Source organism: Bactrocera tryoni, chromosome 2, assembly GCF_016617805.1.
Source record: "Bactrocera tryoni isolate S06 chromosome 2, CSIRO_BtryS06_freeze2, whole genome shotgun sequence".
Lineage (NCBI taxonomy): Eukaryota > Metazoa > Arthropoda > Insecta > Diptera > Tephritidae > Bactrocera > Bactrocera tryoni.
This window is the reverse complement of record NC_052500.1, coordinates 32,819,676-32,845,524: the sequence shown is the minus strand read 5'-3', so window position 1 is coordinate 32,845,524 and position 25,849 is coordinate 32,819,676. Positions and strand designations below refer to the sequence as shown.

Below are 25,849 nucleotides of genomic sequence, written 5' to 3'. Positions count from 1 at the left end.
AGCTAACTGGCAATGGTTTGTTATACACTCACTAGGGGTGGTAAAAAGAAATTAGGCGCTGGCCTAAACAACTGGCGAGATGTGATAGATCCAGAAATAAGCAAAACAAACGATGGTGAGGTATATTTTATGGTTTTGGGTACTTTTGGTTAAGCAAGGAAATCAAAGGTTTGTTTTCATCCGACTCACATTAAGCCAAAATGTAATCAGATTTATTGGCAAGTGAGCTGATTCAAAATGTTGGAGATATGTATATGTAGTATATGAGGGTTAGTCGTGATTTCAAGAATCTGTGGGAAATCGTTTCAACATGAATTTATTAAAAGTTCTTCAATTTCAACCCTTTCGGAAATTAAAAACCGCTTTTGCAACGGGTGGGACAAACTAAGAAAGTCTACTTAACAAAATTTAGTAACCTCCATGCCACAACTGCATAGCGATGTGATAATGGCCAGAAGTAAACATTTCAAGAATTTTAATAAAAATATAAGTAGCGAAGTAGAGCATTTTATGAAAATGCACATTTACTTAATTGAGAATTTATTATTTATTTTTTATATCTGAATTAAAAAAGTTAAAAAATGTTAAATTGCTTTATATATTTTTCTACGGCTTGTTAGGAATTCTTTCGCATAAAAATACATTTTCACTGTTATGGAAATTAGCAGCCGTATTTAAAGCTACAACAAGTATGTACATATATACATGTTGATGAGCTATATTTATATACATATATGTAATAGATATTGGGTGGAAAATATGCTTAAGCTGTCACAGGATATACCCACGCCCACAGGAAACACCTACCAGCGTGTAAATATGCTCACCATGAGCATAAATAAAATATAAAAATAAAGCCAAAGTACAGATATAACTGTAACAGTGGAAAAAATTGCATAAATTCCAATCCACTACTACGCGATGCGTGCCATTTTATGGTAGGACGTAAGCATAAAATTTAAGTGACATCAACACAACTATGCTTCTATACAGACAACTACGAGTAAAGCCCAGATATATGTATGTCACATATTATAATACACATGTACGTTTATCAGGTGGGAGATATGCAAGTGTATATGTAAATACTATGTGTCCCCTCAGTTATTTCTGATGCGTATATACATAGCCACATATACATTTTAGTTTCAATATTCATGTTTGTGTGTACAACTACAACAACACTGCCAGCCAATCATTCGTGTGGCAACAATATGGAATTCTTATTACTCACAACCGGCCATAATATAATGGCCAATAGCTGTGTCATCAACAATAACAGCACAAAGAATTATGCTTATTGTCTTCATATACGTAAATATATATAGTGTATGTAGTATATATTCATGCATGCTTTGGCATTATTGTTATTTTCATTACAACAAAAGTGTGTGCCACATCAAAAATAAGCAATAATACTTAAATGCCTATGTGAAAATCATATAAAGTATTAAATTATAGCAAAATTGCCAGTGGTCCGCGCTTAATGTTAATCCTACCCTCCGCAAGCGTGCACTCACTTACTTCACTTATGCGGGTTTTATTATTTTGTTGCCTAGTTTGAGGCGTTGTGAGTGTGTTTAAATTGCCGACGGTGGTTGATGCTCAAATCAACTGTGCGGTCAAGTAGCAATTGGTTATTTATTTAAGCAGCATTTATTGGCTATAAGAAATTCAAAAAAATTGCTTTCAAATATTAAAAAAAACATTGTTGTTTTAAGATTCTGATAATGTTCGAGTAAAGTAGTTTAAAAATAACCAAATTTCTATTAAGTGTTTTAAGATATTGAGTCGTTGATATTTTTCTGGTAACTTTTCATTCATAATACGAGAAAAATTTATATTTCTTTCTATTTAATATATGAAATTTAGTCCGAAATTTCCAAAAATTGTCCCACTTCTTGATTTTGGAAAAAATAATTGTTATACAAGAAGACGGTGTATCGATCTTTCAAACTCATGTAATCAAGGTGTTCTTTAAGGGGGTCACAAGTATTGTGCCTAAGTCCCAAGTTAATATGGAAACTTATTTTAGTAAGGGGGACTTAACAAAATAAAATCCATAACCATAAGGTGAGATCTAGTCGTGTTTTAAATTTTAATTCTCTATTTCATAAATTCCCTACAAAATTGTATACAGTCTAAGACTAAGACGAAGACAGACGTTGCGGCTTTTGAAGCGTTAGTTGCTTTGATGATGACCACTCTGCAATCTTACCTAAGCAATAACTACTTCAGAATGGAACTATCAGCCGTTTTGAGGATCGTACAGTCTCTCAAGGTTGTCAGAACTAAATTTGAGTCAAGTGATTTTAATAAGGCTGAGGGGCTGTCAAAGGACATCGATACACTTCAGTTTAATTTTTGATATTTTAGAAGGATGACACCAGCAGAAAGCAAGAAATACACAAGGAATATAAAATAGATTATCAGTGATCTTGAAAAATTTACGGGCTGTATTGTAAACTCTCCGCTATAGCAGAATCTTTCCTCTTGCTCTTTCCCTTCCTTTTTTCTCCCTTGCTCTTTTTTATTCTCTGTCTCACCACCACTACCTCTATCTCTCTCAAATTTCCATCTTTTTTTCTTCTTTTTTGGCCCTCTAAATTTTTCTGTTTCTATCTCTATCTCCTTCTTTTCATACCTCTGTCACTTTGTCTACCTCTCCATCAATACTAAGACTTATAGTTGTACTTATTTTCAATTTTAATTGTTCACATCTTCTTTTTCTCTCTTAATTCTTTATGTAAATGCAATTTCGAAGCAACTATTCTCTTTGGTTGATGGTCTTATTTAATTTGGAGAAAGTGTTTTCATTAATAACACATTCAAGCTCATGCGTTTTGAGCTGATCCCTATACCCATTTACTTTATGGCCTTGCTATTTTGTCAAATCGCTTCATTGCTTCTCATCGAGTTTTATTTCTTTTCTAATCGCACTTCTGAGATTTTTCTTATGCGCCACTGGTTTGATGTGCGTTAGCAGTGGAAGTGGTATAAGTTGCGTTAAGCACTAAATCTACTTCTAACTATAAATGGACTATTTTACGGACAATATGCTTAGAGGAATATGCAGAAAATATGTAACGGTTATGGCGACCATAGAAACATGCGCGTCAGCCTTACATGCGTTGGCTTAAGTCTGTATCAATATTCGTGGACGACAAACACATATGTGGCTTCCGGCTTCTTTAATATCCGCTTGTCTGTGAACGTCTGCTCACCTACGTGTCAGCCTTTGAGCATCGTTTTCTACTTTCCTTCATTTTTCCACTTTCACTCCACCGCCTTTGTATGCACGACAAAGAAATGACTGCTGCCACCACATATTCCTTAAGGATATTTGCCATAAAAGCAGACCATGCAAAGAGGCATGAGAAAAAACTGGGGCAAATCCGAAAGTCGAATGTGGCAAATAACCAACTGTCAAATGTACTAGCTTCGTGGCTGCAACTGCGTGTATATATGTGTATATATGTACATATATGGAGATATTGAGAAGAAGCTCTGTGCTTAGTCATTTTCATTTTGCATATGTATGTGTGCTTACCATATTGTTTTAGCATCAGACGGACATCCGTCTTCATTTCTTTGTGAAGCATGGCCGTATTGATATTATGGAAACCATATTCGATTTTCATTTTGCAATTGCTTTGTTCGTGTTCAAGCAAGAAGAAAATCTTCTTTTCTCAGCCTCAATCAATCACCGGATAATCTTAAATTAGTGCTCATACTAATTTTTATATCAAATGATTTTCAGACAAGATTTGATATATTCTCACTATCAACTTCACAAGGCAGAATGTTAGCAGTTTTGCCAAAAATATATGATAACAATATACGTGTCATTTGGTGAGGCTCTAACAGTGTGTTCTTCGTTTTTTACTACGGCTGAAAATTTTGAACAAAGAAGTACGATAATGCACCATCTCATCCTGCATTGGTTATCCGTGATCATTTCGCGAAATTTTCAACTAAAATTCACATGACCACTCTGAAGACACTGTTTTGACTCAATTGAGGATATAAAAGCTGAATCAAAGAAGGCTCTGATGGCCATCACGACAGAGAATTTCTCCAAGTGCTATAATGACTGGAAAATTCGTTGGCATAAGTGTTTTGCAGCGGGAGGGGATTACTTTGAAGGAGATGAAATGGACAAAATTCACCTTTCAATTTGATCACAGCAGTATATCTCAGAGAGAGCACAAATTCCATCAATAATTTAAGCCTGGATCAAGCGCAGAATAACTCTTGCCAACAGGTGCTCATTTGGGATTGGTAGGCAATTAAGAAACAGTTCCCGACGAACAAGTATTACGCTTTATAAGCATCTCATTATCCTCATCCTATTATACGGCGCAAAAGTATTTAGCATAGATGTCACCGATAGCCATACCAGCATCGAAAAATAATAAATATTAATTTATTCATTATTTGGGCTCCAAAGATAGTGGGATTGACCCCATCCTTTCTAGATTCAGAATCACATTATGCTAAGCGAAACCTTTCCGTCTGTTTTTAGTATGATAATGATAATGATAATTCTCTTATTGATCAATTTTATAGTAGGTATAAAATACCATAAAAAAAAAACAAATTCATTACATTCGGTGAATGTAACCTAGGGAAATGTGTCGACTATAAAGTCTTGCGGTATTTTCGCTAGTTGGCGCTGAAAGCGCGTAGTTCTAGTTTTATTCGTCGCATCGGGTCATGCTATACCTTTTTGGAAAGTCGTTCGTGAGTTATAGCGGCGCAAACATGGAGCAAAATAAAGAGAAAATACGGCATATTTTACAGTACTACTACAACAAAGGCAAAATGCATCTCAATCCGCCAATAAAATTTGTGCAGCTTATGGACCCGATACAGTTTCCATTTCCACCGCACAACGATGGTTTCAACGTTTTCGTTCTGGTGTAGAGGTGGTCGAAGATGCGCCACGCTCCGGAAGGCCTGTCGTCGAAAATTGCGATAAAATCGCTGAATTGGTCGAAAGAGACCGGCATAGTAGTAGCCGTAGCATCGGTCAAGAGCTGGGCATGAGTCATCAAAAATTCATTTCAATTTTAATAAAAAAAAAAAATCAATAAAAATACCGCAAGACTTTTTTGACAACCCATTATATATTTTCTTTAAACTAGCAAGACGACCTAAAAATAATAATAATTTTTAATATCACTGATAGCTGTTTGATTAAATTTTTTAGACATCACTCTTAATTCCTTAAATATTTCAATGCAGGCTACAACTTTTCATTTAATTACTTTCGCAAATATTTTATTTGGAATGCCATTTCCTCGAATAGAAATTAAAAGCACAATTTGTTGCACGCAGCATTGTTTTCGAACAAAATTACTTTTCCTACAACAATAAATATTCCTAGCATAATAACGAAATATTCGCTTTCCTTTTACATGGCTCTGTTCTATTACTACTTTCTCGTCTTCCTGTTTGTCTTACACCTTCCCAACGTTATCTTCGTGCAGCTACCTACAACTACAATGAGCATTTTAATTACCAGTTTTGATAGTCGGCAAAAGTTGGTTTGATACTCACAATTACCCACTCGACCCCACTTGGTCCGCCACTTGTCCATTTGGTGACCTGTATAGACAGCATAAGAAAATAATTATAAATATACCCGCTAACACGTGATTGTGTGTGTGTGTGTGTGCAAAGTATCTAGTGCTTAAAGCTTCCATTATGGGAATGCAGCAGCTCCCGGTTAGAACAATGCGTGCAGCAAGGCAAAAACGGGTCCACGTTTAAGGCATTGTTCAAGATGCCGAAGCTGGGGCTGAAGTTGCGGAGCGCTTAGCCCGGCAGTCGGCAAGGCGGGCAGATCACTCGTAACAACCGGCAACAAAGACCAAACAATTCAGTAACAATAAAGCAACACAAATGGGTTTCCTAGTTTTGAAGTACCATTTCGCCGGACCCGAAACCGAACTCGCCCGCCTACTTGGACACAACTTCAATTGCGAATGCGACGGCATAATTTCTCATTGTTGGCGACTAACCACTTGGTCGCCGTTGTTGTTACACGAGTTCTTTCCTACTTTTGTTTCATTTTTCATTTCCATCATTTTATTTTCGTTAGTCGTGTCGTCTATAGACACAGCATTGCTTTCTCAACCGATGCAGTTTGCCGCCACTTTTTCGCATTCCATTTATTTCCCACTTTTTTACTTTATTTTGTGGGTCATTATGCCACCCACACAGATGAAAAATGAAAATTTTGTGTGTTGACCTCAACTTATTGCGAAAATGGCAACAACGTGCCGCAGCGGCGGCAAAAGACGCAGCCGAGAGCGGGCGTGCACAATATATTAAAACAATGGCAACGCTGCACACACACAGAGCCACAATTGAAGCCAAGCACAATTCCACTTCGACGTTGAAAATGAAGAAAGCACTCACTTTGAAAAGGCAACATTCGGTGGAGTGGGCGGCTGGTCGGGAGTCGAGTGGTCGGATGGCGCTTGGCCAGGTATACGCAGTACAGGAAGTTGTTATTAAAAATAAAAATGGCATAAGCAAGTATCGCCTTAGAAGAGTCGAGCAAAATTACTGTATTGTTTGCTCTTAAATAGACAAATGAATGAAAAACACAACAATGTATTCCACATATACTAGATGTATATTTATGTATGTATATCTACCGTTATATATATTAAAAATAACAACCAGCAGTAGGCAAAACAATAACAAAATATCTGAATGCGAAAAAAGTTGCAGGAAAATGCTTCACGGCTGGATATGGACCACCTACATATCCGCATGCTGATTTTTATGCAGCACTGAGTTGAATATTAGGGGGTAACACGGAAGCTTAGCGGTTAGCGGGTTGCGGCTGGTCTGACTGCGTGTGCCGTAAATTGCGTGATGCCAGAAACTCAAATTGAATTGCCAAAAAAACCATAAAAATGTATATAATAACAATAAAAAGTGGGCGGTGAGGAAGTGCTTTATAGAGTATGGGTTCTAGAGCGCCAACATTAATATGAATGCAAAGCGCTAACATAACGGAAATGAACAATGTATTTTAAACTCAAACATCATAAACTGAAAACTTTGTTGGCTGAAAAGTTGATATCGTTTTAAAGCTATTGTAATTTTTCAGGCATTTGGTCTTAAGCTAAATTTCAGACTTAGCGACTTATTTCCAGCGACCATTCTCTCAAGGTCTGAAAACAAATGCGGAATTGTAGGGTAGATCCGAAGAATATGAGATATGTCCGATTGAGGGTGAGTTCATGTGGCACCAAGTTTGCCAGTTTGTTCATACCCAAACATCCATTAACATTACGTACAACGTACTTTGATATGTTATGAAGCAATTGTCTGTGGATTTGCACTTCTTCATATTTATCTAAAAATATGAACTTCAACAACCTGTCCAAAAAATACGTATTGTGGAGGCCTACGAAGTAGATACGATTCATGCGCTCTATTGCCACGCCCCCAACGTTAAATAGCAGTATATGTGACCTGGTCTACGGAAAGGGGGCTTAGATGTCAAAAAATCAATTTTCACTTTTTCCTTGATTCGGATGGAAGATGAGATTTTTAACAGCTGTTTCCCAGAAAACTAGTTTTCCCTTTTCGTAGATCAGGTCACATAAAGTAATTTCTTCTTGCGATATTAGCTGCATCAAGTCAAGGCTATGAAGTTATGGGAACGCTTTCGTATTTGGAGTAAACACAGAAACACATGATTCCTTAGATTCCGAACATTGGGTTTTGGAAACACCAAAGCCCACTTTAAGCCAAAATATTTTTTTCTGATCAGGACGGCTTTGAACATAATAAAGTTATCATGAGCCATATCCAGATATTTACCAAAACCCGTTACCTCCATACCCATTTACTGTTGTGACTGCACAGAAATGAACAATATCAAAATCAATACGATAGTTTCGTGGATAAAATTAAATAATTATGGTTCTCTTCGATCTATGTATCACACAGTTGTAGATTAACCGATTAAAATAAAAAGGTTAATTTCAAAAATTTTACTCGAAGCTATCACATTTTGCAAGTCTTTTCAGGTCATGTTCTCTAACTCTGACTGCAAACTGTAATCCAGTGGATGCAAATCTGGACTTCCAGATCATCTGCAGCTATGAAACTAGGAATGATGCTTTTAAGCCACCTTTGGGCGTTTTTGCCTTGCGTGTTAGAGAAGAATATTGCTGGAAGATCCAAAGCTCTCCATTAAAGATATTATTACTAAACTGCCGGTACATAGCCATAAAGAGCTTTGATTATCACGTTGAACCCTTGAAATACTATTTTTTGCGTCTTTGGAGGCTCATTAAAAATTTCTTCAATAGTAAAAATATGAATAGTAGTAAAATTTCATCTGTAAGAAGAATACTTTCATGTCCCTTGACGTAATTTTCTGTTTTTTAAGGGGACATCAGCAAATGCGTTCGCGAACAGTTTTTATGGATGCATTGATTCGAACCACGCAAGGACGACCATTTCTCTATCTGTACTTTTGAAGAATTACGGAAAAACGAATTTTTCATACTCAAGTGAAGCAGTTCCCGTAATACGATTTTCCTTAACTTTCCACTCTATAGTTAATAAGCGAAACCATACACAGGCCTTACTGTTTTAAAGGTATAAGTAGACACTGCTTAAAAACTATGTATAATAAGAAATTACTTTTTTTTTCTGCGTTTTTGACCTTAATGCATGCATTATAAATTTTGTAACAGAATTTATGGCAAGACTAAGTACGTATCTACTGTGCCCAAAAAATAAGGTGACATTTGAATTTAAACTGCGCGCGTAGAAAGATTTGGAGAATTATTTTTTTTTAGGTTGATAGTACTCTCAGTCACATTTATGTCAAATTTCATGTCAAAATATTCATTAGGGTTTGAGATACGTGTCGTTTTGTGAGCTGCTAAAAGTGAGTTTTTCGTTTTTTGCGATATCGAAATTTGTTGAGCAAAGAATTTGCATTAAATTTTGTTTACGGAATCAATTTTCTGCTCCGGATACGTTGAGGATGGTGCAGAAAGTTCTTGGTGATAAGACTATGTCTAAAAAAATTGTTTACAAGTGGTATAGTGAGTTCCAGGCCGGCCGTGAACGTGTCGAAGACGAAGAGCGTCAGCCGACGAAGCTCACGTTCAACAAATCAAAGATTTGGTGTTGAAAAACCGATTAACAATTAGAGACCTTGCTGATGAAGTTGGCATATCGAAAGGCTCAGCCAATACCATTTTGAAGGATGTTTCGGGCCTCAAGCGCGTCAAATCTCGACTGGTACCGAAAACATTGAATTTTTTGGAAAAAAGGCGTCGCTTTCCGACTACCAGGATGTCACCAAACGCATTATAACTGGCGATGAGACTTGGGTCTATGCTTACGACCCCGAAACAACCTATCAATCGAGCGAATATTGTGCCAAAAGAGAGCCGAGACCAAAAAAATCGCGCCAAAGTCGCTCAAAAATCAAGGTCAAGTTGACTGTTTTCTTCGATTTTCGTGGTGTTGTGCATTATGAATTCCTTCCAACCGGTCAAACAGTCAACAATATTATTGGAACGTTATGCGTCGTTTGCGTAACGCTATCCGCCTAAAAAGGCCGGAATTGTGGAAAGACAATGCACCATCCCATACTTCCCTCGTAATTCGTGATCATTTTGCCAAAAACTCAACCCTTATCGTTCCGCAACCACCGTATTCACCTTATCTGGCGCTGTGCGACTTCTGGCTGTTCACCAAGCTCAAAAGACCGCTCCGGGAACACCGTTTTTATACGATAGAGGAGATTCAAGCCGCAGCGAAGACGGAACTGAAGACCATCCCGGAAAGTGACTACAACCAGTGTTTCGAAGATTGGAAAATCCGTTGGCATAAGTGATAAATAAAGAATTTTCAAAATAAATACAATGTCACCTTATTTTTTGGGCACAGTATGTATTGTAACTCTTCTATTTAACAAGTAACGATAAAACTGCGAGAGTTTGAGAAAAAACTAAGTGAAGTAATATTTAAAGTCCTAAAGCAAGAAACAAAATGTACGTAAAAATTGTCAAAAAATTCAAATCAACATGAAGTATAAATGTGCATTTCTATAGTACAATATGCAAAGGAGAAATTAAAAAATCATATAAAAACAAAAACCCAAGAGAGATCGCTTTGGAAAGTCAATATTAAGTTTTCGCTTTAAAGGTTTTATAAAAACTCTGCTAAAAACCTTCATTTAAATTTTACTGCATATTTTTTCCCTCCTCTTGAAAGCTTAACGACTACTACTACAGATGTTTACCCTTTTATTTTCCATTTACTTCCATGTTCAGTCAAATAACTGCAATTTTAAATGATCACTTTGTTCTATTATTTACAAATTTAAATATTTACTCGGCCTGAAAACTAAAGTCAATCCCATCATCCGCTCATTGCATGGCAAATAAATGCAATCGTTTTGTTGCACCCGACAGTATGCTTTGGTAGTTTAGTTTACTAAAACACAATTCACTTGACCCATTGTCCACAAAGCTGTGAGCCAACGTTGGCGCCCTGCAATGACATTAATGTCAACGTCACTCCTCTGACAGCAGCAATCAAGTAGAGAAGTGTGCAAAAAGAAAACTGAAACTACGAAATTGTACGCAAACTCAAAAACAAGCGAATAAATGAAGACGAAAACTTGTAAAAGCAACTCGGAAACTAACTAACAACACAATTTCTTTACAACGCTGCCAGGCTTTGACAGTTACAGTGTTTATCAGAAGTTAAATTTTAAATCTCCATCACTATATTAAGATAATAGTTGGAGCTTTGACATTTTAAGATGTTGGATGGTTTGATAAAATTTTCATAGCTTAATAGCTGTGTGATAATGAATATTACTCAAACATATTTTCATTAAGGAGATTTATCAACTTATTTCATCTTTGTAGTTACCTAATAGGCTTGCCCCAAAACTGGTTAAAACTAGCATAATGTATAATTCTAAGCTGAATCATTTATATTCCTATACCGTGCTTTAGAATTAATTATTTCCAAAGCAAATATCGACGAACGGTTAGGAGAGGTGCTCGTATGTACAATACTCTAGTGTTCGATCTCTCTTCTGTTAAATAATTAGAGGTTGGAGGCCACTCTATAAGATGATGGGAAAAATATACTAATATCCTTCAGTTACTCCTGAAATTATCGTCTTCTCACTTTTTGATCTTGATTTCCATTGTGAAGAGGGTCCAGATCAAACTTTGAAATATGAAAATGTGTTCCAAAAATTAAAATAACTCTAAGCTGTGGGGTTGCAGCTGCCCGCCAGAGTATGGAGTTGGGTTGTATGAATTTATGAACCAATATTTCTTTTTTTAAAATTATATAGAAAACAGTTAATATATGTTCATCTGTGGCAAATGTTTAAGTGGTTTAAGTCAACGAATTTGCTCGACAAGGAACCATTTAAATCGTTCTGGACATTTTAAAAAATTAATATATTACCTTAAGTCTATGTAACTTTCTTCAATAGCATTTTTTGACAGATCATAATAATTTGGAACGAAGAGTAACCAGAAAATATTAAAGAGGTGCCATTTAATCCAGAAAAAACACCGTTTGGGACTTAACGGATGGACCATCAGAGACGTAGCGGCGGCCAACATTTGTAAGAGATAATCTTCAAAAAATAAATGCCAAAGAATGTTCTTTCGAATGATAATTAACATTCTCCATTAAATTCGAAGTTTCTTTGTTTTCTCTTAAAAAGAGTAGGGAACCTTGAAATGGATCACCCTTTAAAAAAGGTTAAATGAACTACTTCCTATTGAGTCAGTATCATTTTCACGACACAACAACCGTGGTTTCTGTAGTGAACGAAAACTGTGTATCAATTTAGTTCTTTTTCGTATGTACCTGGGGGATGGGTACTGAACAGTTTTTTCTTTGAGTTTCTAGTGGTACTGATTTTTTCACTTTTCAGTATGCAAAATAGAATTTTATGAATATACGTATATCTCTATACCCTCTCCCTTCTAAACTTTGTCGAACTCGGACCAAAACTGTTGCGATAGGTCTAAAGGTATTACTTTTAAATCATTGATCGCTTAAAAGTCAATTATTGGCATTTTCGTAACCATGTTCTGTGGTACAGTTTCTGTGTAAATAAAACTGTTTGAAATTCACGAACTTTTGAAGACTCATATCAATGACTTTGGTGTAGTAATGGGTTCATAACGATCTTATGAACTGATTTTAGCTTTGAGTCTTCATCTTTGAGACTCCCGAAGGATAGTCGAACATACGACGAGTGCTTTTAGTAGTTCCCCATAATTGTCTCAGAGGAACTGTCAAACAACTTTTTGATTCCAGATTGTGAAGTGATTAAAGCTTTCAAATAACGCCTTAAGCCAACTGTGAAACGCATTTAACTTGTCGGGCGTAAACCGACGTTCACCAAAACTAAACAAATACCGTTTATGCACGTGCAGCTGCCCCTCGTCCCCGCTTTGCTTCACTTCATATTTTATTCAAAGTAAAAATCATCTTTTGTTGATTTGCTTGCAGTTTTTGCATTTCAACTTCTTTCTTGTTGTTGTTGTTGCATTTGCATACATTGTTGTGTATTGTGCCGGTTTTTTTTCTACGTTTTCTATGTTTATCTTCATAGTTTCTGCTGTTGTTGCTGCGGCCGCCGGCACTGCAGTGTTTCCTCCCCAGTGTTTACCTGTTCTTCTGCCACAACTTAGCGCAGCAACTCATTTGCTGGAGACTCGGTAGTAAACTTGATGGTAGCAAAAGGGCAGCAGCAGCACTTGTTTGACGAGTGCAAGGTGGCACGGTGGGGGCGGAACGAGGCAGCAGGCGATGTGATGCATAAAAATGGGGTTAGTAGCGTTAAGTTTAGTTATATTTTGTAGAGACACTTGTGCCATATACCAGCGCACTGCGAGCACAAAGCGATTAGAGCGCGGCAAAGGGAGTGCCAAAAGCAATGAAATTGTCAAGGGTGCCAAAGTAGGGGAAGCCGGAAATTTCGTGCGGTCAGAAGTGTTTAAAGCGAGCGCATTTGCCTAAGCTAAATTGACTATTTAACTTAAATGAGGTGATTTGAAAGTGACAGTAAGAGAGTTTTGCATAAAAATATAAGCTTTATTGGCTACATTTGGGTCTAACGGTTATTTTTGCGTTTAAAACTCTCATTACTTCTTCACAAATATTTATTGGTAAACATTTATTATGCAATAATTTTTGATGTACCAAATAAAACATTTACATAATTTTTTTACGGGACCTAAATGCTCATTCACACATATAAAATCCATAAAAGCGCCATAAGCATGCTTGAAGTGGCTTTTAAAGCGCCGGAATCTTCGGCAAATAAAACTAAAGTTATTCCATTCCTCCTGAAACTCTCTTTCGGTTGTGTTATTTTTACAGTTTATCAATATCCTATATTCCAAAAGCACACGCGCACACACTCCAATATTTGCTCGTCGAAATCAATTGGAAAATTTACCGCCCACATATTTAAATGGCAGGTGCTTTATCTACTTACAATTCTGCAAACACTCCTGCCACATCCCACCACAATTGGCGGCAAACCCACATTTATATTTTATTCTGTTTACCGATGCAGCTCCTCGACCCGCAGGCATTGTCGTAATGTCAAATGGCAAAAATCATAAAAATTTCATGCATAGCAAGGCAAATCTCTGGCAGTGAAAAATTTCGATTGCAAATCCGATTTTCGGCGTGGATCGAATCGAATTCGGGTTGGCATAAATTGTCATTTGCATTTGTCTTCCTTCTGTGGCTGTGTGTGCATGCGTGAAAGAGAGAGCGGTAGGGAGAGTGTGCGGGATAGACTGTTTAAATGCCATATAAGCCATGTAAAGTTCACATAACCCATTTCAAGCGTAAAAAAGCAACAGAAATATGGGCAAAACGAGAAAAAGGATCAAACGCGTGCATGTAAAATGTGATTTAACGGTTTACTTGTGTGCATAAATAAACATGAACATGGAAGAATTCAATAAGCTCTTGTCGTTCGGTCTTGCTACTCGCCATTTCCCCCGCACACATGACAAATCAAAAAGAGATTATGTATAATTTCATATTTTTACGCACACACATACATGTCCATAATATAACGGCATATATAGTAGATATTTTTAGAGCGTAATAGTGTGCGTGGTTTTCATTTGTGCTTAGCTTGAAGCGGAAAAATTCCAAAGGAAAATTTCATGCATAGATTTCATTGCTTTATGATCAAGGGAACCTTGGAAGGTGTTATTTTGGGAACGGAACTATAGCAGATAGATCGTAAGTTGCGTCCTCAGCAGAGAAAATTTAACATTCCCCATTCCTTTTTCATATCAGTTACCTTTGTCGTTTGTGTCCAAAAATATCCGTATAAGAAGTTCAGGATCTTATAAAACCCTGTATATTTATTTTTGTACAGATATTTCAACTCCCAAAACCTATTGCGTGATAAAAAGTTAACTCTAAATTATTGATGCATACATATATACATATGAATTATATTGGCAGTTTCCACAAATCATACAATGTTGCCATCATCATATGTATGTTTCCGAAAAAATATTAAAAATTATTATTTTTTCTATAAAAGAAAGTAGAGTCCCGCAACAGCAAACCTTTGCCTATAATTCGTCAACTGTCTCCAGTTTTACTTAAACTATGTTCAAAAAACAATAGATCTTAGGTCGCGTTGCAAACCTAATTTTCCAATCCAAACTATTCAAATTGAGTAGGTTTAGGGTTACAACAGTCATTGGTTTTACGGCGACGGTACTTAAAAGCACATTCTTGAAAATAATACTTTGATCAGCGCCCCCAACAATACATTTTTTTGCTAGTATTATTTGGATCCAATTGGTCAGGTGGAAGGGATACATTTTCCACCTTGGTCGGGTTCGAGGCCAACCTAAACCCTTGCCGTGCTGCGGGTTCAGCACTCGGCCGCAGTGCGACTGCACACTGAACTGAATTTTCAATTCTACCTGCCTTTAGGTTTACACCAGAGCCACCACGAATGTCCCCAAAGGCCCAACTCCAATGAGCTGATTGAAGGGACTTCAAAGGCTAACTGCTACTAATGACACCAGATTTATATCACCGGTCAGATCTTGTAGCGTTTGCTCCTACCAGTTGAAAACCCATCAAACTCAATGACTGTCGATATTTGTCGCTTGAACTCAAAGTCTATAAAATCAGTTCAAATTGAGTATTACAGCACTATTTCTGACAAGCCTATGATGAAATTTCGAGGCAAGCCAAATAACAGACGCAGTGCATTTTGAATTTTAGTCACCTCTTACGACAGACAGACCTTACCGCATGTAAATACCCCCTGCCCGCCATGGGAGGTTTAGGGTTACAATCAGGCTTAGATAGAATTCAAGGCTGCAGGTAATTATTTCCATTCCCATGGTGTATGACGCTCAACAACAACCTTGGGACTGACACAGCTGAATATTCGAATGAGAAAGAGTTGATTTTCAAAACCAAGTATACGCAAATAGAACTGACCACGATTGCCAAAGAAAAATTGTGACAAATGAATAAGGCCGCACGTTATTCAATTTAAATTTAAACTACGTGCATACCTAGAATGACTAGGCTTTTCCAAGTTTAATAAAACCAGTCAGCTCCCTTGACTGTCTAGTTGCTCCATTTTAAATATATTTTTCTCTTGCTTGTCTATTGACCCGAATAGACGGTATTGTTCATTGAACGTCCGCCGTGGCTTTGTTTTCCAACCCGAAGAGAACTTGCTGCACATGGTTTATTGATAATTTTCTGAGGTTCTTAGTGAGATGACTTTGAAAATGGACAGCTCATAAGAAATTGGCGACACCAGATTGGGTCCAACTCCAAACGTTAGCCTTTCATTAATTATTTTCATTATTTTAGTTTTAAAAGTATAAACCTTTGACTTGATAAATTTACGAATGAGGCATATAAGAGATGAAAAATAAAAGAATGCTGTTTCCTAAGTTGTTTGTAGCGATATTTATTATCTCTACTCTTGTTTCTACCTGCTGTAAGTACCTAAGGTCTGACTCCGGGAAACCCCGGCTCAACCCTACTTGCTGTTGTTTGTTCTGTGCTCGCTATTTACTCATACTCGTGTTGTGTTTTTTGCTTCTTTGGCATTCTCCTCTTTGCTTTGTGGAAAGAGCCAGCTCTCGCATTTTTATACTGCCAAACGAGCAGATCCGTGTAGAAATTTTAATTGTTACCTTTGCTTATTCGGCTTGTAGCACACATTTTCACGCAACTATGTATGTGCAGATCCTTGTGTGGCTGTTTGCAACACTCTCGTACGGTTTGCTTTGCTTCGGCTTTTAAAAGGCTTCAAAACAAAAACTGCTAACTGCCGAAGGCCTGTGCACCCAGCTGCTATTAAAAAATTTAAAGTTGGATAAAATTTGCTTTTTCTCTCGGCTGAGTGGGATCGTGTGTGTGTGTGGTGCCTCCTTTCTAGAGCAGTGAAATACAATTAACTTCGAAACGCCGTCTATTTGCTTGGTCTTTACTTTTTTTAATTACAAACATGCCATGTTGTACTTATGTATTTTGATGAACATATGTACTCTATACCAACAAATATTTGCACATACATTCATACATATATACAGGATATGTTTGCAGAACTCTAATTGTGATTGCATAAAATTGTACCTGAGCCATGATTTATTCGAGTTTAGGCACAACTGTCAAACCGCTGTCAAAGTTAACACATTTCTTTAACATTTCTGTTCGGCACAAATGGGCAAATCACCGTACAAATATTTTGCCTAAAACCAAATTTGGAGATCGTGAAAATTTATTTGCTAAACTTATTAACCTTTCTATTATTATGCATATTCGTGCAACATTTTGCCAAATAGTATACTAGTTTTGTTCACCTAACGGTTGTTTGTATTATTTAGAAATAATAAGTTAGATAGGATCCGGATGATGCGACGAGTTGACATCCGTCCGTCTGTACAAGCGATAAATTGAGTAGAAATTAAGGTATCTTAGGGAAACTTGCCGTATGTGTTCCTGGCCGTAACCGGACCTTTACCAAGCCCACAAAATGCCATTAAACGGAAATCTAAAAAGCGCCATAACTAACTAAGCACTTAATTAAGATATAAAACTGTATATTGAGGCTAAACGTTTAAAAAATGGGCATGGCCTAAGCCAGGAAAAAATATCCCAATTCGCTCGTGAAAAATCACTAAATTGGGTGAAATCGAGTGATAACCCTGGCCACAGCCCAAAAATGGTTCTGTTATAAACTACTAAAAGCGCAATAAATCAATCCAAAAATACGCTGGAGGCATTAAATTTTACACCTGGGAAGATAAGAGAGGAACTTATAGGAGTAGGTATCAAAAATGGTCGATAGGCGTGGAACTGCCCACATTTCGGTAAAAAGTCATATCTCTGGTACTACTGAACCGTTATCTGCCAAATTTGGTAAATAAGGTTACATTCCTATGTTCCAATGAGAAAACAAACGATATTAGACTACAACCACAGATACTTCCCATATAATCTAATTTTAAATTCCATCTGCTTCTTTCACTTTCCAAAATGCAAATTAAGCACCAGTGAATGCAATGGGATGCAACTTATGACCTTATGACAGTTCGCAGTATTGTTCACAAGTGTTCAAAAGCGTTTTGCCAAAAGTGAACGCAAAAAAAAGTGAACAGCGATGGAATTCAAACGTAATAGTACTTTATATTTAGCTGGAAAATCACAACCAGCAATTGTTCGTGAGCTCAAACACCTTAATGTGGATAACGTTTCTGTTTATCGCACCATCACTCGTTGCAATGATGCTGGTAGCATCGCAAAACACCATGGAGGTGGTCATCAAAAGACTGCTACGTCACGTGAGATGATTCGGAAAGTGAAGAAGCGACTTGAGCGAAATCCACGACGAAGAGCCAATCAAATGGCTAAAGAACATAAAATATCCCACCGCAGCATCCGACGCATATGGAAAAATGAGCTCAAGGTCAAGCCTTACAAGTTCCAAAAGGCCCATGATCTCACACCGAAGCAGCAACAAGTAAGACTTGAGAGAGCGAAGCAGTTGCTTCGCTTGGCCGAAAGCGGTTAAATTCCGAACATTGTGCTTTCTGACGAAAACATTTTTCCAATTGAGCAATTCGTAAACTCTCAAAACGATAGGGTTTATTTGTCCGACCGTTCATACGATAATTTAAGTCATCGGTTGGCCACCAGGAGGCAGCACCCGCCACAAATAATGGTTTGAGCCGCTGTCACCGCAAAAAACAACGTTCTGAACTTCATTACGACCACACAATGGCTCTGGAATTCACCAGATGCGAATCCAGTGGATTATTCTCTCTGTGCCATTTTGGAGAGTAAGGTCCGAAGTAAAAAACACACCAGTCTCGAGATGCTGAAGGAAGCCACTGTCCGTGAGTGGGCCAAAATTCCGGCAAGTCCCATTTGGGCAGCTTCCGATTCGTTTTTTGACCGTCTAAAGGCCATAGTTAAGGCAAAAGGTGGTCATATCGAGCAAAAGTGAATTGGTCCTGAACTTATGATTATTTTCACACAATAAATAAAAATAATTTTCCAAACCGAATTTTAGGCTTTTTAATTGGTTGCACTTCGAGGACCCTGTAATATAAAGTTTTTCGAGTTTAAATCACAATTATCGCCAAAAAGAAAGTTATTTTAATAAACTAGACTGAGCGTGTCTGACTAACGGATGATCCAAGTCTTTTTTGACAGATATCGCGTGAGTCGTGTCAAGTTGTCATGCTATTTTTGTTCAGTATTCAGTGACATTTCATCTAAGAAATATTTACGCCTGAACAACGTTTACAAATCGTTCAATTTTATTATCAAAATTCACGTTGTGTAAAGAATGTGTTTCGCGCGCTTCGCTCAACTTATGGTCAACCTAATCGACCTCTTGACCGTACTATTCGCAACACCATCACCCATTTTGAGACCCAGCCAATAATGAATGATAATATTCGACCGAATGGACCACGTCCAGCACGCAGTGAAGAAAATATAGCAGCCTTAGCTGAGAGTGTGTACGAAGACCGTGGACAGTCGATTAGGCGCCGTCTGCAACAAGTGGTAGTTTATATGTTCTTTGCTTAAAATAGTAGGGTACCTCGAAATGGATCACCCTATATATTTAAGATACAAGGCATTACCAAAATGTAGGCTTTGCTAACCCCACTGTCAAATTTTGATACCCATCCCTATTGATCCTTATCGCACAAGGTCAAGTGTAAAAAGCAATGTCTCTGAAGCTTTTTTAATTTGAGTATGCGGGATTATATGTAATCTGATATCATGAATATTATATTTACACTGTTGAAGTAGGTAATATAATTGAGTTAATTCGGCTGATTAAGCTTTAGTGGTCTTCAATATAAGTACATTAATATATAATAGAACATAGAAGAGGTAATACTTCTTCTGTAGCTGCAGATGTGCTTCCCTAATGTGAAAGTAAAAGCATAAATATGCTAAATAATTTGTTTCAATTTCCATTTCCGACAGAAAAGAAAATGTTATGAACTGAATTAGAATTTATCATTTCACTTTTAATAATTCAGAATATGAGGCAGCGAGATCGCAGCAACCAAAACTTAACAAACGCATACAATTGTAGTTATGAGCAACAAGGTCAATTTGCATTTTCAACTTTTCAGAAAAGGCGCAATGCATTGTTTCATATCAACTTTTATTGATATGATATTATTTGATATTATCTAGAGGCGCACAAAGCAGCGGAAGGAGAGGGGAGAAAGTTTTGGCAGTGATTCAATAAAAGTTGCCGTCAACACGGAATGTTGCAACAGAGAACAACGACCGAAATCAAAACATTTCACATGATTTTACGAAAAAACTTCGCAAAAGTGCAAAACTAAATATTCAGCATAAAAAATTCCAAGCGGAAATATGGAAATTTTTTTTAGGTAAAATACTTTCGACATGCGGGTCGATAAATTTGAAAGTCAATGAAGCGTTTTTCACAACCTATGCAGAGTGTAATATGGATGATGTGTAGTGGGAGAATCGCAAAGGTGTTACCAAAAGGGTTCGGAGCCGCAATAAATGGCCGGCAATTCTTCGGCAGATGTTCGACTACCTCAAATGAAACTCGCTCACATTGGCACACTTAACATTTGGCACGTCTTACGGTGGCCATTTCTTTCAACTCGCCTCGCCCGCTTGTTTATTCGCTTTGGCACTTACTCACACTCACACACACAAACAGCACGATTTGCGCCACAACGTCTGTTTGCTGTCACATTCAGGCCGAAAGCTTTGAGTTAGAAGGCACTAGAAGTCACTCAGCCTCTATGGCCGCACTAGAGAATACAATAAGGTTAGAGACAAAAATAGCCTGGCAGAGGGAAAGAGGAAAGAGTGGAGAAATAAAATCTGCAAAATGCCAAATCTGAAAAATATTCAGAAATAATAAATGGAAAAATGGGAGGAAAATGTGAATTTAAATGAGAAAAAATGTCTTCCGACAGTAGCACGCGAAAGGAGCGATAGATTGAGTGGGGTGGCGCCGCAACGGATATGTGCATGGGTAAGGTAGTCGCTGCTGTAGGCTGAAAGCCTTAAAGCTGGCTGCCGTTAATGATGTGAATCTAAGTGGCTTTTTATGCTGTGTCGGCCCAACTTTTTCTTGCCACTTCGCTTCGCGAGCGCATAAAAATACATTTGTTCTGCTGTCAAACGTCGCTACGAAAAGCCGAAAATAATATATTGGCATAAATTAAATAACTAGAAATAAGACTTAATGTACGGTTGCTGGCACATAATGTAGGAAAATGTTCACGAGGCCAATTAAATTGAAGCTCTTATTAAGGGATATAGGAGTACGTGGTGTGAATAGGGATCGAGAGCAGTCAATTATGAGTAAAACTTTAACAAAATTCAATCAAAATATTTCTATGACGAAGGCTTTAATATATACTTGTAATTACGGTTTTTACTAGGATCATCTCAAATGTCCTAAAATCTTGATGGACTGTAATTTGAGCTATTTTTGCGGCATTTAGTAAAAATATTAACAAAGATTTCAGTTGATAGCTTTTTAATATAGCGCTGCCCTTATAATGGCATAGTCATCCTGACACTCTTATAAGAAGTGGAGTGTAATCGGAGTGTTGGCGGCATGATTACTCTTTAATAGTATCAAATAAAACTGCTATTTTACCATAAGAATACATCAATCAGAGTCTAAAAGGAGTGAATTGAATAATTTTTATCGTCGACAAGAAAACATAACTGCCTTTGAGGATGTTGCAATGATAATAGCGATCATCCAAATTTTCGATTTTCCATTTTTGTAGTACTTCAAGTTTTACTCTTCAAAGTCAAAGTCTCACTTCGGCTTCTTCATTATAGCTAAGTCTTCTTTCGGTGAACATTTTCTTCTAGATCCAGAATCATGTAATTGGACTCAATTCTAAGACAAATTCATGAAATTTTCAGTTTTCAATTAATTTTTCACAATGCCTTATTTTGATGTGTGTTTTCTTAAAAAATAACTACATTCATGAATGAAAAACCTTAAACATTTATTTGAAATATTCAAAGTATCAGATATCTTGACCAACTACATTTCTTAGATCCTTTGATATTTTCGACTATAACAGCTTTTTTTGAGAATCTATAATTATTGACTACTTATGAACGGTTGCTTTGCCTTACGCAGCGCCCGTATAACACACATCACTACAAAGTGTACCGTTGATACCACTTTTTCCTTATTAAATTAAAATGTTATACATACAAAATTTCCTTAGATCCATTTTTATACTCCTGCTACTAGTTGCTACAGAGTATTATAGTTTTGTTCACCTAACAGTTGTACGTATAACCTAAAACTAATCGTAATAGACGTGGCTATATATCTATAAATGATCAGGATGACGAGAAAAGTTGAAATCCAGTTGACTGTCTGTCTGCCCGTATGTCCGTCCGTCCGTCCGTGCAAACTGTGACTTGAGTAAAATTGAGATATTTCGATGAAACTTCATACGCAGGTTCCTTAGTACAAAAAAAAATCGAGTTCTTAGATGAGCCTAATCGGACCACTGCAACGCCCACAGCAGCGCCCACAAATAGCCATTAATATTAAAGTGCGATAACTAAGCATTAAAATAAGATATAAAACTGTAATTTGGTACAAAGTATCGCCTTAGCAATGGGCATTTGTGGAAAAAAGTGGGCGTGACTCCGCGCCCTAACAAGTACAAATTGAGTACAAATGTTTTTAGAACTTCTACCGACTGTGTAAAAATGGATGAAATCGGACGATAACCCCGCTCACTCCACATACGTAGGTTGCTATATATATTTCTGGCCTAATAATGTATGTAAATAGGCATATTTATCAACGAAAATGTTTTTTTTTTTTTTCTTTTTTTTTGTCGATTGCTGTTTTGTTTCCGGCTCATACGCATAGATCCATGATTCGTCACCTGTGACGATCTTATAAACGTCTTTTGAAGCACCGCGATCGTATTTGAGAACAAACCTTTTTTACGGCCAGGTGTTCATGCAATATCGAATGTATGTATGCTGGTGGGAGAAATGCATAGGCATGCCTCTATCTGAAGGTATGTTACATGACGGTCTTGCATTATTAGTTCACGTACGGCATCGATGCTTTCTGGCACAACGGCTGTTTTTGGACGACCTTCACGGAATTCGTCTTTGGAGCGAGCGTCGGCAACGATTAAATTCGTTGTACCGCCAGTGCTATAGGATGGTGCTTCACTTAGCCATACAAAGATTTTAGTTCATCGATGCACTCTTGTCGTGATAATCCACGTCGAAAGTTGTGAAAAATGATCGCACGAAAATGGTCACTAGTTAATTCCATTTTTTGGCCGAGATGAATTTTTAATTCCCTGTAAATAAAACAATGCACGATTAAATGACGAAACGTTCTGAGTAATGTTATGCTATAAAATGTCAAACTTTCCAATGGAAATGTCAGATTGCACCTGGCAACACTTAGTGTTGCCCTAGGCCAGAATATATATAGCAGCCCTCGTATAACGGTACTGTAAAAAACTACTAAAAGCGCGATAAATCAATAACTAAATAAGCCAGAGACATAAAATTTTAGCACCGAGATGGTATGAAAGAGCTCTATCGAATGAAATCCCATATCTCGGAACCCGACCAGCCGATTTCGACAAAATTTAGTACAATGCATTATTCTTATATTCCTATGTCACATTGTGAAAATGGACGAAATCGGACAACTTCCCATATAGCAGAATTTAAAATTCCACTCGATTCGTTCAGTTTTTAGTACACAAATCAAAAATTAATTAATATAACGGTACCGAATATTTAGACCCCGGTACCTATAGTTGACTTTTGATCGAAAATGTCGGTCAATTTGTGATATGTATGTATATGGTAATTGGAAAAATCTTTTCGTATTTCCCTAATCAAACTTCGACTTATTTAGATCAATGAGTAAATAAACGAAGATGTGCCATTTTGGTCGACCAATTTTTGCCATTTTCCACTAGAGACATTATTCTATCAGTGTAAATCCAAATTTTGAAATTTCCGAAACGGAAGCGAGCGAACCATTGTTGTGCTACACGAACTGATACCGCGTCGCTTTCGAAAACTTCACAAACGCTTTCGTGGCATTCTTCCCTTTTTAGTACAAAAATTTTAACATATAGCGAATTTCTTCCTTATATTCATCTAATTTCTTTGTTTGGTGTAGTCTAAATTGATTATATTCGACTGCAACGACATCTATTGACAAAAGACGAATAGACTTTTTCGACTACCCAAAATAACTGAAATTTAAGGATAATCCTTCTCTTTTATTGGTATGTCGAGGTGCTTTCCAAAGTAAACAGGACCTTTTGAATCTAGCGCCCCCTGGTGGTGCCATCTATATGTCGACCAGTGCGTTAGAATCTGCTATCTTTATCGATTTTCCAGGGAGAATTTCATGACATTTCATTTATTGGAAATGAAGTTATTGCGTTTTACGTGTCAGTATGTTTGTGTTATCGGTGCGAAAATGAGCTTCGAACCTAGAACCAACATTAAATTTTGTTTCCAAATTGATAAAACTTTTACCGAAACGTTTCAATTAATGAAACAAGTTAATGGCGATGATTGCCTATCCCGTAGCAGAGTGCACGAGTTGTTTTAACGTTTTCAAAGTGGTCGTGAGGACATAAATGACGACCAACATGTGGGCCAATCAAAATCCGTGATCTCCGGAAACTCCATCGAAACTGTGCATGAATTCATCAAAAATCGGTCGAAATCATCATTGAAATTCATAGAAATGGAGTTGAATGTCTCCAAAACATCGATTTATCGTATTTTGACCGAACATTTGGGGGTACGAAAGGTATGTGCACGGTTTGTTCCGCACAAATTGACTGACGTCCAAAAATTGCTCAGAATCCGTCTCATAGATCGACGCTTGTGACTGATTATTTGACCAAAAGTCACATTTTAACCATTAACCACTCCCGTATTCACCTGATATGCCACCTAGCGACTTCCTCCTTTTCGGAAAAATGTATTTGACCATGAAAGGAAAGCGTTATGCAGACGAAGAGGCCATTCAAAAGGCTTGCACCGGCATACTGGCGGCCATACCGACCAACGAGCTAAAACACTCGTTCGACATGCTTTTGGACCGTGCAAAAAGCCCTATTGAAGCAGAAGGAGACTATTTTGAATAAAATACTGGCCAATTTGTGAGTTATCCCAATAAAAATAAGAGAGCTTGTTTTATTCTTAACAGTGTATCTTTGTGCCTAAAATAGATAATATTAAGCGAAATTTTGGCCTAGCCTCTATATAATTAATATCAGGATTTTCGAAATCCATGACCAAATACCATAGTATTTAGGAACTATTTAAGAAGAACGTATAAATAAGATTATAATAGATTCCACAGCGAATATATTTGTAGATTTACATATAACTCACCAATAAAAATGTTCCAGATTTTCAGGATTATTGAAATTGAAATCATTTTGACAATTAATGTCGATAAATTGATTTCGATTGAATCTATATACAATAGACAATAACCTTGTGAGTAAGGGTATGAGATTATAACGTTTCACAAAGATACCTTATAACTTGATGTGTACCTGAAACTTCAAATATTTCGAAAGAATCAGTTTCTAAACAGTCGACTCAATAAACAAAACTAGTAGCCATTCAAATACAATTTTTTTAACCTTTTATGGAACAGAAGAAAAGGCAATAACGAGCAGAAGAAAATTGACGCTAGACTATCTTATAGTATAACGTATTATATCATGTTAGAGATATTAAATATTATAGTTTGAAGATAATTCACGGAAATTATCTCAAAAACGTCAGAAAAGATGAAAAAATTAAAAATGCGTGTTCTCTCAAAGAATAAATCGTTAAATGTGTAAGTCATAAAACGCAATGATAATGAAGTCGATACTAGCCTGTCGATTGAAGCTTCAGGTTTGGGGAACTCTTACATTGATATACAAAGGACTAAAGCTGTCAACAACAAACAAAGTGAAAAAAATATGTATTCGCTATAACCTAAACTATTTTCTGTGCTATCAGCTTTTTGACTTTGAGCACCTTCGATAACGTTGATATAAAACTGTTTAAAGAATGTTCAAATCAACTAATGTTGATATACTACTTTGAGCAAAAATAGTAAGATTTTGTTCATAATTTTAGAATTTTAAAATTTTTAATTTCTTCTACAAAATCTATGTCGTCCCACTCACTCATTCTTTCTGGCCCAATATACTTATACCAACGGTTT

The 25,849-nt window shown here is 36.9% G+C and overlaps 1 protein-coding gene across 3 annotated transcripts in view; it reads left to right on the top strand.

Moving 5' to 3' along the window:
• Positions 1–25,849, top strand: part of LOC120768219 — a 109,043-nt gene that overhangs the window by 33,852 nt on the left and 49,342 nt on the right. The gene's annotated exons all lie outside the window — the stretch shown is intronic.